At 44.6% G+C, this 15,230-nt stretch overlaps 1 long non-coding RNA gene across 1 annotated transcript in view; it reads left to right on the forward strand.

Moving 5' to 3' along the window:
• Positions 1-2,347, forward strand: part of LOC120018730 — an 11,587-nt gene extending 9,240 nt beyond the window's left edge. The window contains exon 3 of the long non-coding RNA XR_005472245.1: positions 1,747-2,347. This is a non-coding gene — a long non-coding RNA (uncharacterized LOC120018730). The remainder of the gene's footprint in view (positions 1-1,746) is intronic.
• Positions 2,348-15,230: the final 12,883 nt, after the last annotated feature.

Raw genomic sequence — 15,230 nt, forward strand, 5'->3', positions numbered from 1 at the left:
TTCTTTATTTTATACATTGTAGAATAATAGTGAAGACATCAACATTATGAAATAACACATATGGAATTATGTAGTAACCAGAAAAGTGTTAAACAAATGAAAATGTATATTATTCAAAGTAGCCACGCTTTGCCTTGATGACCGTTTTGCACACTCTTGGCATTCTCTCAACCAGCTTTACCTGGAATGCTTTTGCAACAGTCTTGGAGGAGTTCCCACATATGCTGAGCACTTGGCTGCTTTTCTTTCACTCTGCCGCCCAACTCATCCCAAACCATCTCAATTGGGTTGAGGTCAGATGATTGTGGAGGCCAGGTCATCTGATGCAGCACTCCATCACTCTCCTTCTTGGTCAAATAGCCCTTACACAGCCTGGAGGTGTGTAAGGTCATTGTTCTGTTGAAAAACTAATTATTTGGCACGAAGCCCAAACCAGATGGGACGGCGTATCACTGCATAATGCTGTGGTAGCCATGCTGGTTAAGTGTGCCTTGAATTCTAAATAAATTACTGACAGTGTCACCAGCAAAGCACCCCCACATCATCACATCTCCTCCTCCATGCTTCATGGTGGGAACCACACAAGCGGAGATCATCTGTTTTCCTAATCTGCGTCTCACAAAGGTACACAGCGTTTGGAACCAAAAACCTCAAATTTGGACTCATCAGACCAAAGGACAGATTTCCAACGGTCTAATGTCCATTGTTCGTGTTTTTTGGCCCAAGCAAGTCTCTTCTTATTCTAGGTGTCCTTTAGTAGTGGTTTCTTTGCACCAATTCGACCATGAAGGCCTGATTCACACAGTCTCCTCTGAACAGTTGATGTTGAGGTGTGTCTGTTACTTGAACTTTGTGAAGCAATTCTTTGATTTGCAATCTGAGGCTGGTAACTCTAATGAACTTATTTTCTGCAGCAGAGGTAATTCTGGGTCTTCCTTTCCTGTGGCGGTCCTCATGAGAGCCAGTTTCATCTTAGCGCTTGATGGTTTTTGCGATTGTACTTGAAGAAACTTTCAATGTTCTTGAAATTTGTTTTGAAGTAATAATGGACTGTCGTTTCTCTTTGCTTAGTTCAGCTGTTCTTGCCGTAATATGGACTTGGTCTTTTACCAAATAGGGCTATCTTCTGTATATCCCCCTACCTTGTCACAACACAACTGATTGGCTCAAACGCATTAAGAAGAAAATAAATTCCACAAATGAACTTTTAACAAGGCACACCTGTTAATTGAAATGCATTCCAGATGACTACCTCATGAAGCAGGTTGAGAGAATGCCAACGGTGTGCAAAGTTGTCAAGGCAAAGGTTGGCTACTTTGAAGAATCTCAAATATAAAATCTATATTGATTCAAAATGGCAACACTCCGATTGCTGGCTCACCTCTAAACGCTAGGGTTAAAAGAACCCTCCTGCCGTGTGTGTGTGTGAGCAAATTGTGAATATAACTGTTCTGAGGTTTGATACGGGAGGGAGGAGATAACTATTAGTCAAGTTGGCAGCAAGACTACCACCATCTCATTGTTTTCCATTTAAGTTATTTTCTCTCCCCATTTTCTCCTCTCCTCTCCCTTTTCTCTCCTCTCCTCCCCTTTCTCTCTCTCCTCCCCTTTCTCCTCTCCACTTTCTCCTCTCCTTCCCTTTCTCTCTCCTCTCCTCCCCTTTCTACTCTGCTCTCCACCTTTCCTCCTCTCCTCCCCCTTTTGCCTTTCCTCCCCTTTCCCCTTCTCCCCCCTCCCCCTCTCTAGGTGTTGAAGTATGCTCCTGAGGTGGGAGGTTATTCACGGCGTCAGACAGTTCGTGTCAGCTGGGCCCTAGCGGAGGTCCACTTGACGCACCACGAGCGCTGTGACTGTGTTTGTCCCTCCAGGCCACCCCGCTGAGAGACAATGGGACAGGGGGACACAGCTCTGGGACTAACTGCTGTTTATATCTCCATCTCTCTCTCTCTGTAGCACTCCACTGCTAACCACATACCAACCTGTTACAAACCTAGTCACCAACAACCATCCATACCCCCTCTTTTGGTCATGATTCCCCAAACTGTGTCCTGCTTCCACCCAGCCAAAACCCAAATGTACCCCACCCTCTCCACTACCAGCTCATGAACCCCCCCCCCCCACTGTCTGAGCACTGAGATATGTCTCCCCTCAGTGTCCGAGCCCCCAACATGGCTGACCCACTGAGGTATGACCCCCCCCCCCAATCACGGTCCGAGCCCCCAACATGGCTGATCCACTGAGGTATGACCCCCCCCCCCCACTGCCCTCCCCCCCAACATGGCTGATCCACTGATGTATGACCCCCCACTACCCGAGCCCCCGACATGGCTGATTCACTGAGGCATGACCCCCCCCACTACCCGAGCCCCCGACATGGCTGATCCACTGAGGTATGACCCCCCCACTGCCCGAGCCCCCAACATGGCTGATCCACTGAGATATGACCCCCCCCCCCCCCCCGAGCCCCCAACATGGTTAATCCACTGAGGTATGACCCCCCCCCCCACTGCCCGAGCCCCCGACATGGCTGATCCACTGAGATATGACCCCCCCACTGCCCGAGCCCCTAACATGGTTAATCCACTGAGGTATGACCCCCCCCCCCACTGCCCGAGCCCCCGACATGGCTGATCCACTGAGGTATGACCCCCCCACTGCCCGAGCCCCCGACATGGCTGATCCACTGAGATATGACCCCCCTCCCCCCCGAGCCCCTAACATGGTTAATCCACTGACGTATGACCCCGCCCCCCACTGCCCGAGCCCCCAATATGGCTGATCCACTGAGGTATGACCCCCCCCCCACTGCCCGAGCCCCCAACATGGTTAATCCACTGAGATATGACTCCCCCCCCCCCCCCCCCCACCCGAGCCCCCGACATGGCTGATCCACTGAGATATGACCCCCCCCCCCCCCCCCCCCCGAGCCCCCAACATGGTTAATCCACTGAGGTATGACCCCCCCAACTGCCCGAGCCCCCGACATGGCTGATCCACTGAGATATGACCCCCCCCCCCCCCCCCGAGCCCCCAACATGGTTAATCCACTGAGGTATGACCCCCTCACTGCCCGAGCCCCCGACATGGCTGATCCACTGAGATATGACCCCCCCGAGCCCCCGAGCCCCTAACATGGTTAATCCACTGACGTATGACCCCGCCCCCCACTGCCCGAGCCCCCAATATGGCTGATCCACTTAGGTATGACCCCCCCCCCACTGCCCGAGCCCCCAACATGGTTAATCCACTGAGATATGACTCCCCCCCCCCCCCCCCCACCCGAGCCCCCAACATGGTTAATCCACTGAGATATGACTCCCCCCCCCCCCCCCACCCGAGCCCCCGACATGGCTGATCCACTAAGGTATGAGTTTCAGGAAAGAGGATGGAGATGCAGAACAACACTGTTAGCCCGATCACAACCACACACACGTACCCCCCTCCCCCCCCACCCAGCAGACCCGATCACAACCACACACACACACCCCCCTCCCCCCCCACCCAGCAGACCCGATCACAACCACACACACGTACCCCCCCCCACCCAGCAGACCCAGGGTTTCCACTCCTCCCTAAAGACAACATTATTTATTTGCTTTTCCTGTGAAGGTCTGCTTTGTTCTGTGATGCCGTTGTTTTTCTCTCCCTCCTTCTTTTGTCAAAAGAAGGGATGAGATGGAGGGATACAGAGCCAGGCCGAGTTAAAAACATTCTGTTTTTATTCCTCTCCGCAAATATTCCCCCTTCCCTCCCTCTCCCCTGCTCCGACAGATCAAAGACGAATGTGTTTGGACCAGAACATTCCGCCCTACACGACGTTCCAATCATATCAACAGCCAAACCAGAAATGTTCCCAACGTGGAGAATCAGAATTGTACACCCCAAACGAAGAGCAAGATAATTGTTCACCCCAAACGAAGAGCAAGATAATTGTTCACCCCAAACGAAGAGCAAGATAATTGTACACCCCAGATGGAAGGGTTATGTGGTTGGAATTTCTGTAATATTTTATATCTGCAATATTTGCAGGCCTTGTGTCTGAATTGCACTATGCAATGGTTGTTAGATCTATTTCGGTTTGGACCTTGAGTTGTGTAGTCTTAATGAACAAATTCTTCAAAGAATTAATCCCCAAGCATAATTCACTGAGTCATCACAATATAATCTTCTACATTCTAGGTTTGTGTGTGTGTGGGGGGGGGGGGGGGGGGAGAATGTGAGAGAGACTATCTGTTGCACTGTATCTGTGATCATGTGTGAGAGATGGTGTATCAAAGACCTTGAAACATTCTCAGAACACAAGACCAGTCACTCCCTCCCCGTCTCCTTCACTGTGATATAGAAACAGCAAAGATCTTCTTGCTTCAGCTCTAGGCTTCATAAAGGTCCATTCACATTCCACTGAGGAGCTGGCCTCAGCCCCAACCATCAAGTCCTCAGCCATACAGACTGAAGCTCTATTAATACAAGCTAAAAAAGCAAAGCAGGGCACTGAGAGAATTGTAATTAAGCTTTAAGAAAAGGCTTTGATTAAACATTATGGTGAGCAGAATTATTAAATAGCTAGCTGTTGAGGAGTGTGTGTGTCACGGGTATCAGCTGGCTGAAGAGGGATCTGAAACACAGAGCTTCTTGGAACAGAAACATGTAGTGGTGAAGGACGATGCGTGTTCATGTGGACTACAGTTGTGTGACCGTCGGGCTCCAAGGTATTAGACACATGACTTTAGTTTTTACCCTGTCTAAGTCCTGTTCACAGACACATGACTTTAGTTTTTACCCTGTCTAAGTCCTGTTCACAGACACATGACTTTAGTTTTTACCCTGTCTAAGTCCTGTTCACAGACACATGACTTTAGTTTTTACCCTGTCTAAGTCCTGTTCACAGACACATGACTTTAGTTTTTACCCTGTCTAAGTCCTGTTCACAGACACATGACTTTAGTTTTTACCCTGTCTAAGTCCTGTTCACAGACACATGACTTTAGTTTTTACCCTGTCTAAGTCCTGTTCACAGACACATGACTTTAGTTTTTACCCTGTCTAAGTCCTGTTCACAGACACATGACTTTAGTTTTTACCCTGTCTAAGTCCTGTTCACAGACACATGACTTTAGTTTTTACCCTGTCTAAGTCCTGTTCACAGACACATGACTTTAGTTTTTACCCTGTCTAAGTCCTGTTCACAGACACATGACTTTAGTTTTTACCCTGTCTAAGTCCTGTTCACAGACACATGACTTTAGTTTTTACCCTGTCTAAGTCCTGTTCACAGACACATGACTTTAGTTTTTACCCTGTCTAAGTCCTGTTCACAGACACATGACTTTAGTTTTTACCCTGTCTAAGTCCTGTTCACAGACACACGCGTGAACCATAGATCATGTTTTTTTTTCTCAAAAATGGCCCCTTCACATTTTACTTCGAGTTTTTTTGGTTTGGTTTGATGTCCTTTCCCATGTTCATGTTGTTCTGATTCCTTCTGTGACTGTTCTCATTGTGTATGTCAGTGCTGACAGATATAGACTGACCACAATGTATAATACATAGCTTACTGTATGCTAGTCTCTCCTTAACCTAATGCTGCAGTCTCTGCAAAACCTATTTATTCAGTTAGGAGTAAGCGCGCGTGCACGCGTGTGTGTGTGTGTGTGTGTGCGCGCATCCCCTGGCATTGCCAGTTTTCAGCACATTCCTTGACCTCGGGTTGTAAGTGACATTCCACTTGTTCAAATAACTGATTTGTTCATTTCTGTTTTTTGAATGTTTATAATGCAACATTCACGAAGAAATGCAGAAAAGTTACAGCCTTTAGTTTGATCAAAACAAATGTGTCAGGGGCCTGAATGCCTTCGTTTCATCTGTTTTATTAAAGATATCCGCTGGTTGTGTTTTGATAAATAAAAGTTTTTCACGCATAAAATGTTTCTGAATGTAGAACTTTTCGCTGTAAAACACAGCAGGGGGAGGGTTATTCACAAAACAATCAATCACCGTAGCAATGCTGATGTGAAAGAATCAGGCTGCTGGTAGATACAGTTAAAGTCGGAATTTACATACACCTTAGCCAAATATATTTAAACTCAGTTTTTTACAATTCCTGACATTTATTCTTATAAGGATTCCCTGTCTTAGGTCAGTTAGGATCACCACTTTATTTTAAGAATATGAAATGTCAGAATAAGAGTAGAAATAATGATTTATTTCAGCTTTTATTTCTTTCATCACATTCCCAGTGGGTCAGAAGTTTATATGCACTCAATTAGTATTTGGTAGCATAGCCTTCAAATTGTTTAAATTGGGTCAAACATTTCAGGTAGCCTTCCACAAGCTCCCCACATTAAGTTGGGTGAATTTTGGCCCATTTGCGACCAAGCTTTAAATTCCTGACTGATGTCTTGAGATGTTCCTTCAATATATCCACATAATTTTCCGTCCTCATGATGCCATCTATTTTGTGAAGTGCACCAGTCCCTCCTGCAGCAAAGCACCCCCACAACATGATGCTGCCACCCCCGTGCTTCACGGTTGGGATGGTGTTCTTCGGCTTGCAAGCATGCCCTTTTTTTCTCCAAACATAACAATGGTCATTAGGGACAAAAAGTTATATTTTTGTTTCATCAGACCAGATTACATTTCTCCAAAAAGTATGATCTTTGTCCCCATGTGCAGTTAAAAAACGTAGTCTGGCTTTTTTATGGTGGTTTTGGAGCAGTGGCTTCTTCCTTGCTGAGCGGCCTTTCAGGTTATGTCGATATAAGACTCGTTGTACTGTGGATATAGATACTTTTGTACCTGTTTCCTCCAGCATCTTCACAAGGTCCTTTGCTGTTGTTCTGGGATTGATTTGCAGTTTTCGCACCAAAGTGCGTTCGTCTCTAGGAGACAGAACGCGTCTCCTTCCTGAGCGGTATGATGGCTGCGTGGTCCCATGGTGTTTATACTTGCATACTATTGTTTGTACAGATGAACGTGGTACCTTCAGGCGTTGGGAATTTGCTCCCAAGGATGAACCAGACTTGTGGAGGTCTACAATTTATTTTCTGAGTTCTTGGCTGATTTCTTTTGATTTTCCCATGATGTCAAGCAGAGGCACTGAGTTTGAAGGTAGGCCTTGAAATACATCCATAGGTACACCTCCAATTGACTCAAATTATGTCAATTAGCCTATCAGAAGCTTCTAAAGCCGTTACATCATTTTTTTGTTTCCCAAGCTTTTTAAAGGCACAGTCAACTTAGTGTATGTAAACTTCTGACCCACTGGAATTGTGATACAGTGAATTAATCTGTAAACAATTGTTGGAAAAATTACTTGTGTCATGTTCAAAGTAGATGTCCTAACCGACTTGCCAAAACTATAGTTTGATAACGAGAAATTTGTGGAGTGGTTGAAAAACAAGTTTTAATGACTCCAAGCTGTGTATGTAAACTTCCGACTTCAACTGTATGTACTGTTTTCTTCACATAGTCCATGCTAACATACACTGAGTGTACAAAACATTAAGAACACCTGCCTAATATACAGTTGCACCCCCTTTTGCCCTCAGAACTGCCTCAATTCATCAGGGCATGGAATCTACAAAGTGTCTTGGGGTTTCACAGGGATGCTAGCCCATGTTACCGCCAGTGCTTCCCACAGTTGTCACTTTGGCTGGATGTCATTTTGGTGGTGGACCATTCTTGATACACATGGGAACTGATGAACTACTACCATACCCTGTTAAATATTTTGTCTTGCCCATTCGCCGTTTGAATGGCACAGACATGCAATCCATCTCTTAATGCTTAAAAAATATTAAACCTGTCGCTTCCCCTTCATCTACACTGATTGTAGTGGATTTAACAAGTGTCCTCCAAGAGGGTGGGTTGTGGATTGGTTAATAAAATAAAAAGAAATGGATGACATCAATAAGGGATCATAACTTTCACCTGGTCAGTCTGTCATAGCAGGCGTTCCTAATGTTTTGTACACTCATTTTCTTTTAGAAATGATACTGTCTATACACATCACTTATTTATAATTGATCGTTCTGACATTTCTTGATTACTTATTTTTGTTTTGTTTTGCGAAACATTCTACTGTACTGTTTGTGCTAGCAACAAGCATTTTGCTGCACCTGCTATAACAGATTTGTGTACACAACCAATAAACTTTGATTTGATGCACAACATGCACAAGTCACAACTGCGTTCTCATAGCTCTATAGTTCCTTTCTCCTCATGCATTACGTATGCTCTTTATCACATGTTCTAGTTGGATGTGTATCCCTGTGGCATCTCTCCATTACGCACATACATCCACACATTCTATTCTGGGCCAGTAACTCATCAGTCAGTTCACCAATAGCAGCTCTCTCTTCCCATGTGGTACTGCCCTCATTGGGACCAGAGATTACAGTCACGGTGACTTCCTGTTTCTGTGGTTGCCATGACAGCCAGTTCCTGTGTTGTTATTGTTTGACAGCACCCTCTCCCTTGAAGCTAGCCCCGCCACGTGTTTACCAGTTATTCTAGGAAAGAAAAACTTGGCCGCTTTTCGGCGTCCTTTATGGGGGGGGACATTCCTTTTTGTTTGCCGTCTTTCCTAGAATGCTGTTTCTGTCAGCAGCCTCATCGCTTTTCCAGAGGAGATGTAACAAAACACACACAATGCTGTGTTGTTAACTCTCATTGCCTAACGGATTACACTTTAGTCAGCAGTGTGAGTTAGAGTTTACTAAAACAGTGTTGAGTGAGTGAGTAATGAAATGGTTGCATATCCCAGAGCCAATGTATTGCTGTGAGCCGGGGTATGAGAGGGCTTTCAATGTTGTTCAGATGATGGATATACTTTTATAATGAATTATACGTCTTATTTATTTATTGTCCTATCATGGTGGAACAGTTTTTAAATAAATGATACATTTGATTTATTATTGTCCTGTCATGTGGAACTACATTTTTTTAATAAATTATATCTAATTATTTATTTATGATCCTATTTTAATGGTACGGTCCATGACCCTATACCCTAGACACCCACCTAAATGACCCAGATACTAAGGAGAAGTCCCTAACTGTTTTATGTGCCTGCTGTAAGCGGTCTGTATGCAGCCAAAATGAGGTCAGAGACCAAGAGCAGCACTGCCCCCTCAAGATTCTGAGCCTGCTTGGCAGGGTTGGTCCTGCAAAGCCAAAGCCCCCTAAAGGGAAAGCATACTACACAAGGAATTCTCAAAGCTGCTAATGAGAACCTTGTACCTAGCCGGTGGGGATTCCGGTGGGGTTCCCCCACCCAGGCAGTGGCAGTGCTGGCAACACTAGCTGCAGTAACCCATGGGGAGGGGGTCACACTCGGACATTCAGAGAGGGGGTATATTACTGTGACCCTGGTGGCACAAAATCAAAGTCGGACTGCATGGAGATGCTTGGGAATATGGTCAATACGGGTGACCGTATTGTGGGTGTTTCAGGGAAAAGGTGTACATTTGACCTCCATCATCTAGGATGTGACAATGGTAAATAAAATCGCTCAATTTTTGCCCATTTTTTGCGCGGTCTTGCAGGCCTTCTCATGCAGCTGCAACTGTAAGTGCATTTGTAAATCAAGACCTATCTTGAGTTGGGATCTGGGATGGTGCAATTGTTGAGAAAGTGAGCTTATGGTTGTGTGGGGGTAAGGGTTGAGTGTGTGTGGGTGTATGTGTGTATTCCAGAACTGTTGCGAAGGAGTAAAAGATGTTAGGGACTATAGAGGATGATCCACAGCTATATATAATACAAATCGAGGTGAGGGCGATGGAAATGCATTTGGCAGTTGATCTACTTCAATTCCGTAAATGGCACTGTGTGCTCTTTTCAAAGGATGGATCCCAGTCGGTTCAGGGCTATGGGATACAGGGCGTCGAGGGTGGTCTGCTGGGCATTGGGATGACAACCCAACTCGGGATGAGGAGGGCTTTTAGCGGGTGGAATAGTAGGAACAATTGGAGGTTTACTTAGTAGAAATGCAAATATCATGGTACAGCTATATAGACACTTAATCATCATGTTACTTTTTAATGGTACGTTTACAAACATATATTTTGATAAAAATAATTGAAAGTTGTGTCTCATTATGGTAAGTGGTGAAATAAGTATAGCCAGTTACAATTGTAATGGCCTAGCAGATAATAAGAAAAGACGATCAGTATTTACCTGGCTAAAAGAGAAGGAATATAATATCTATTGTTTACAGGAAACCCATTCAACAGTTTTATATGAAGTTTTGTGGAAAAATAAATATATTTCTCCCATGGGCAAAGAAATTCAAAAGGGGTGATGGTTTCAATTAACAATAATTTTGATCCAAATGTGAAAATTGTCCAAGCAGATCCTCAAGGTAGACGGATTATTTTAAATATGTTATTGGACAATAAACAGATATTGCTTATTAACCTATATGGTCCGAATAATGATGATCCAAGCTTCTTTGAAAATATATATAAGAATGTATCAACTACAAGCAACACTAGACTCTATTATTATGGTGGGAGATTTTAATACGGTCTTAAATACCTTTATGGACCAGAAAGGAAATCACACTACAAACTATCACCCTCAGGCACTTAAGGAAATCATGAATGTCGTGGATATATGGAGACTTAAATACCCTGACCTAGTGAGATATACAGTGGGGCAAAAAAGCATTTAGTCAGCCACCAATTGTGCAAGTTCTCCCACTTAAAAAGATGAGAGAGGCCTGTAATATTCATCATAGGTACACTTCAACTATGACAGACAAAATGAGCAAAAAAAATCCAGAAAATCACATTGTAGGATTTTTAATGAATTTATTTGCAAATTATGGTGGAAAATAAGTATTTGGTCACCTACAAACAAGCAAGATTTCTGGCTCTCACAGACCTGTAACTTCTTCTTTAAGAGGCTCCTCTGTCCTCCACTCGTTACCTGTATTAATGGCACCTGTTTGAACTTGTTATCAGTATAAAAGACACCTGTCCACAACCTCAAACAGTCACACTCCAAACTCCACTATGGCCAAGACCAAAGAGCTGTAAAAGGCCTGCACCAGGCTGGGAAGACTGAATCTGCAATAGGTAAGCAGCTTGGTTTGAAGAAATCAACTGTGGGAGCAATAATTAGGAAATGGAAGACATACAAGACCACTGATAATCTCCCTCGATCTGGGGCTCCACGCAAGATCTCACCCCGTGGGGTCAAAATGATCACAAGAACGGTGAGCAAAAATCCCAGAACCACACGGGGGGACCTAGTGAATGACCTGCAGAGAGCTGGGACCAAAGTAACAAAGCCTACCATCAGTAACACACTACGCCGCCAGGGACTCAAATCCTGCAGTGCCAGACGTGTCCCCCTGCTTAAGCCAGTACATGTCCAGGCCCGTCTGAAGTTTGCTAGAGAGCATTTGGATGATCCAGAAGAAGATTGGGAGAATGTCATATGGTCAGATGAAACCAAAAAAAACGTTTTGTTAAAAACTCAACTCGTCGTGTTTGGAGGACAAAGAATGCTGAGTTGCATCCAAAGAACACCATACCTACTGTGAAGCATGGGGGTGGAAACATCATGCTTTGGGGCTGTTTTTCTGCAAAGGGACCAGGACGACTGATCCGTGTAAAGGAAAGAATGAATGGGGCCATGTATCATGAGATTTTGAGTGAAAACCTCCTTCCATCAGCAAGGGCATTGAAGATGAAACATGGCTGGGTCTTTCAGCATGACAATGATCCCAAACACACCGCCCGGGCAACGAAGGAGTGGCTTCGTAAGAAGCATTTCAAGGTCCTGGAGTGGCCTAGCCAGTCTCCAGATCTCAACCCCATAGAAAATCTTTGGAGGGAGTTGAAAGTCCGTGTTGCCCAGCAACAGCCCCAAAACATCACTGCTCTAGAGGAGATCTGCATGGAGGAATGGGCCAAAATACCAGCAACAGTGTGTGAAAACCTTGTGAAGACTTACAGAAAACGTTTGACCTCTGTCATTGCCAACAAAGGGTATATAACAAAGTATTGAGATAAACTTTTGTTATTGACCAAATACTTATTTTCCACCATAATTTGCAAATAAATTCATAAAAAATCCTACAATGTGATTTTCTGGATTTTTTTTTCTCATTTTGTCTGTCATAGTTGAAGTGTACCTATGATGAAAATTACAGGCCTCTCTCACCTTTTTAAGTGGGAGAACTTGCACAATTGGTGGCTGACTAAATACTTTTTTGCCCCACTGTATATACTGTATGTGTATATGTATGCATGCGTGTATGGATATATTTACCCCAAAAATATGGAGGATTGGAAATGATGCAGAAAATTACATTGGAAGCAACATTCTTTCCGCAATATTAAGCTGATCCAGCCCTTAAAAAAACGGAAAAAAACGGTGTACTCCTCTGCCTTGAGTGAGCCCTCAGCGTGCAGCGTGTGTTTTTGTGTTCTTGCCTCTGTGACAGAGACCTTAGTTAACCCTCTTCTCAGAACTTGGCTTAGGCATCATTCATTTGTTTGAGCAAATGAATACACAAGCACAAACGTATATGCACATACACACACACACACACATGCAAACACCTGCAGATTGGTAAGTGAGTAGCATGGCCACGTCAAAAACGTATCTCAAGTCATTCTCAGACCCGTGTTTCTCATCCCTTATTGGGACAGTTTACCTCCTGCTGTTACCATGGAAACACAAAAGAAAAATGTCTCTAACCCCACATTCTCTCTACCCTCCCATTTTATCTCCCTCCCTCATTTCAGAACCTCTTCCCTCTTTATTTATCTCCATCTATCTTCACCTCTTCTCTCTGATCTTGTCCCTACTGTCCCCCAAGTCTCTGCTGCCTTGGGGTCCTGGATTTACCTTGGACATGTTAAGTGGAGTGTGTGTGTGTGTGTGTGTGTGTCTACACATGTGCTTTCTAGCTAAAGCTGTGATGGTGTTCTGTAAGCTTCATGTATTTATGCACTAGTGAGTTGGCTACATTGCACACCCATATCTCATATTATGAGTCCCATTTTGTTAGTGTTGCGTTGCAGTTTCAGTAGCTATGTGTTTCTGTAGCCAAGGGTTTGGCGAAACTCCAGAGTCATTTTTGCAGAAATTCAGCGCTTAATGCCAAGTATTAAAAGCCCAGGGACTGAGGAAGCTGAGGAAGCTGGAAACAGATAATTGTAGTGGAAAGCATTTAGGGGGAGAGGTAGGAATAATTGGGAAAGAGCTGGTAAGTAACCATTACTGTAAGGTCTACTACACATGTTGTATTCGGCGCATGTGACAAATACAAATTTTATTTTGAAAGAGTGAGGGAGGAAGAGAGAGGGAAGGGAGTGAGGAAGAGAGGGCTATGAGGGGTGGCCAGTCCTCTTCTGGCTGTGCCGGGTGGAGATTATAACAGAACATGGCCAAGATGTTCAAATGTTCGGCTTTTCATAGCCGAACAGAGACTAATAGTAATAATTAATCATTATATATTCCCTCTCGCTCCCTCATCCTCTCTAACTCCCTCCTCGTCCTCTCTCTCTCTCCCTCATCATCTCTCCCTCACTTCTCATCCTCTCTCTCGCTCTCATCCTCTCTCTCCTCCTCATCCTCTCTCCCTCAATTCTCGTCCTCTCTCTCTCTCCCTCATCCTCTCTCTCCCTCATCCTCTATCCCTCACTTCTTGTCCTCTCGCTCTCATCCTCTCTCCTCCTCATCCTCTCTCTCTCACTTCTCGTCCTCTCCCTCCCTCCTGTCTCTCCCCCTCCATCATGCTCTCTTATCTCCCTCCCATTTTTCTCCTTCATCCTCTCTCAATTTCAATTCAAGGGCTTTATTGGCATGGGAAACATATGCTAACATTGTAAAAGCAAGTGAAGTAGATAATAAACAAAAGTTAAAATAAACAATCAAAATTAACAGTAAACATTATACTCACAGAAGTTCCAAAATAATAAAGACATTACACATGTCATATTATGTATACATAGTGTTGTAAACTGACATTTACTCCTGAGGTGCTGACTTGCTGCACCCTCGACAACTACTGTGATTATTATTTGACCATGCTGGTAATTTATGAACATTTGAACATCTTGGCCATGTTCTGTTATAATCTCCACCCGGCACAGCCAGAAGAGGACTGGCCACCCCTCATAGCCTGGTTCCTCTCTAGGTTTCTTCCTAGGTTTTGGCCTTTCTAGGGAGTTTTTCCTAGCCACCGGGCTTCTACACCTGCATTGCTTGCTGTTTGGGGTTTTAGGCTGGGTTTCTGTACAGCACTTTGAGATATCAGCTGATGTAAGAAGGGCTATATAAATATATTTGATTTGATTTGTAACGATGTGCAAATAGTTAAAGTACAAAAGTGAAAATAAATAAACATAAATATGGGTTGTATTTACAATGGTATTTGTTCTTCACTGGTTGCCCTTTTCTTTTGGCAACAGGTCACAAATATTGCTGCTGTGATGACACACTGGTATTTCACCCAGTAGATATGGGAGTTGATCAAAATTGGATTTGTTTTTGAATTCTTTGAGGGAATTATGTGTCTCTAATATGGTCATACATTTGGCAGGAGGTTAAGAAGTGCATCTCAGTTTCCACCTCATTTTGTGGGCAGTGTGCACATAGCCTGTCTTCTCTTGTGAGCCAGGTCTGTCTACGGCGGCCTTTCTCAATAGCAAGGCTATGCTCACTGAATCTGTACATAGTCAAAGCTTTCCTTAAGTTTGGGTCAGTCACAGTGGTCAGGTATTCTGCCACTGTGTACTCTGTGTACTCTCTCACTCTCTCCCTCCTCACTCCCTGCCTCCTTCTCGCTCCCTCCCTCCCTCCTCCTCACTCTCACTCCCTAATCCTCTCTCTCTCCCACCCCTCTCTCCCTAATCCTCTCTCTCTCCCACCCCTCTCTCCCTAATCCTCTCTCTCTCCTACCCCTCTCTCTCTCTCTCCATCCCTCATCCTCTCTCATGCTCTCTTCCTCTCTCTCCCCCTCTCCCTCCCTCATGGTCTCTCTCCCTCCCCTCTCCCTCCCTCATGGTCTCTCTCCCTCTCCCTCTCTCCAGCTCATGCTCTGTCTCCCTCATGCTCTCTCTCCCTCCCTCATGGAATCGCTCCCTCCCCTTTCCCTCTCTCACTGTCTGTCTGTCCCTCCCCTCTCTTTCTCTCCCTCATCCTATCTCTCTCTACATTATAGAACAGCTTTCATCTGGGTATGAATATTCAATTAGCACTATTAAATAATA

The sequence above is a fragment of the Salvelinus namaycush genome, chromosome 23 (genome assembly GCF_016432855.1).
Source record: "Salvelinus namaycush isolate Seneca chromosome 23, SaNama_1.0, whole genome shotgun sequence".
In the NCBI taxonomy this organism is placed as follows: Eukaryota; Metazoa; Chordata; class Actinopteri; order Salmoniformes; family Salmonidae; genus Salvelinus; species Salvelinus namaycush.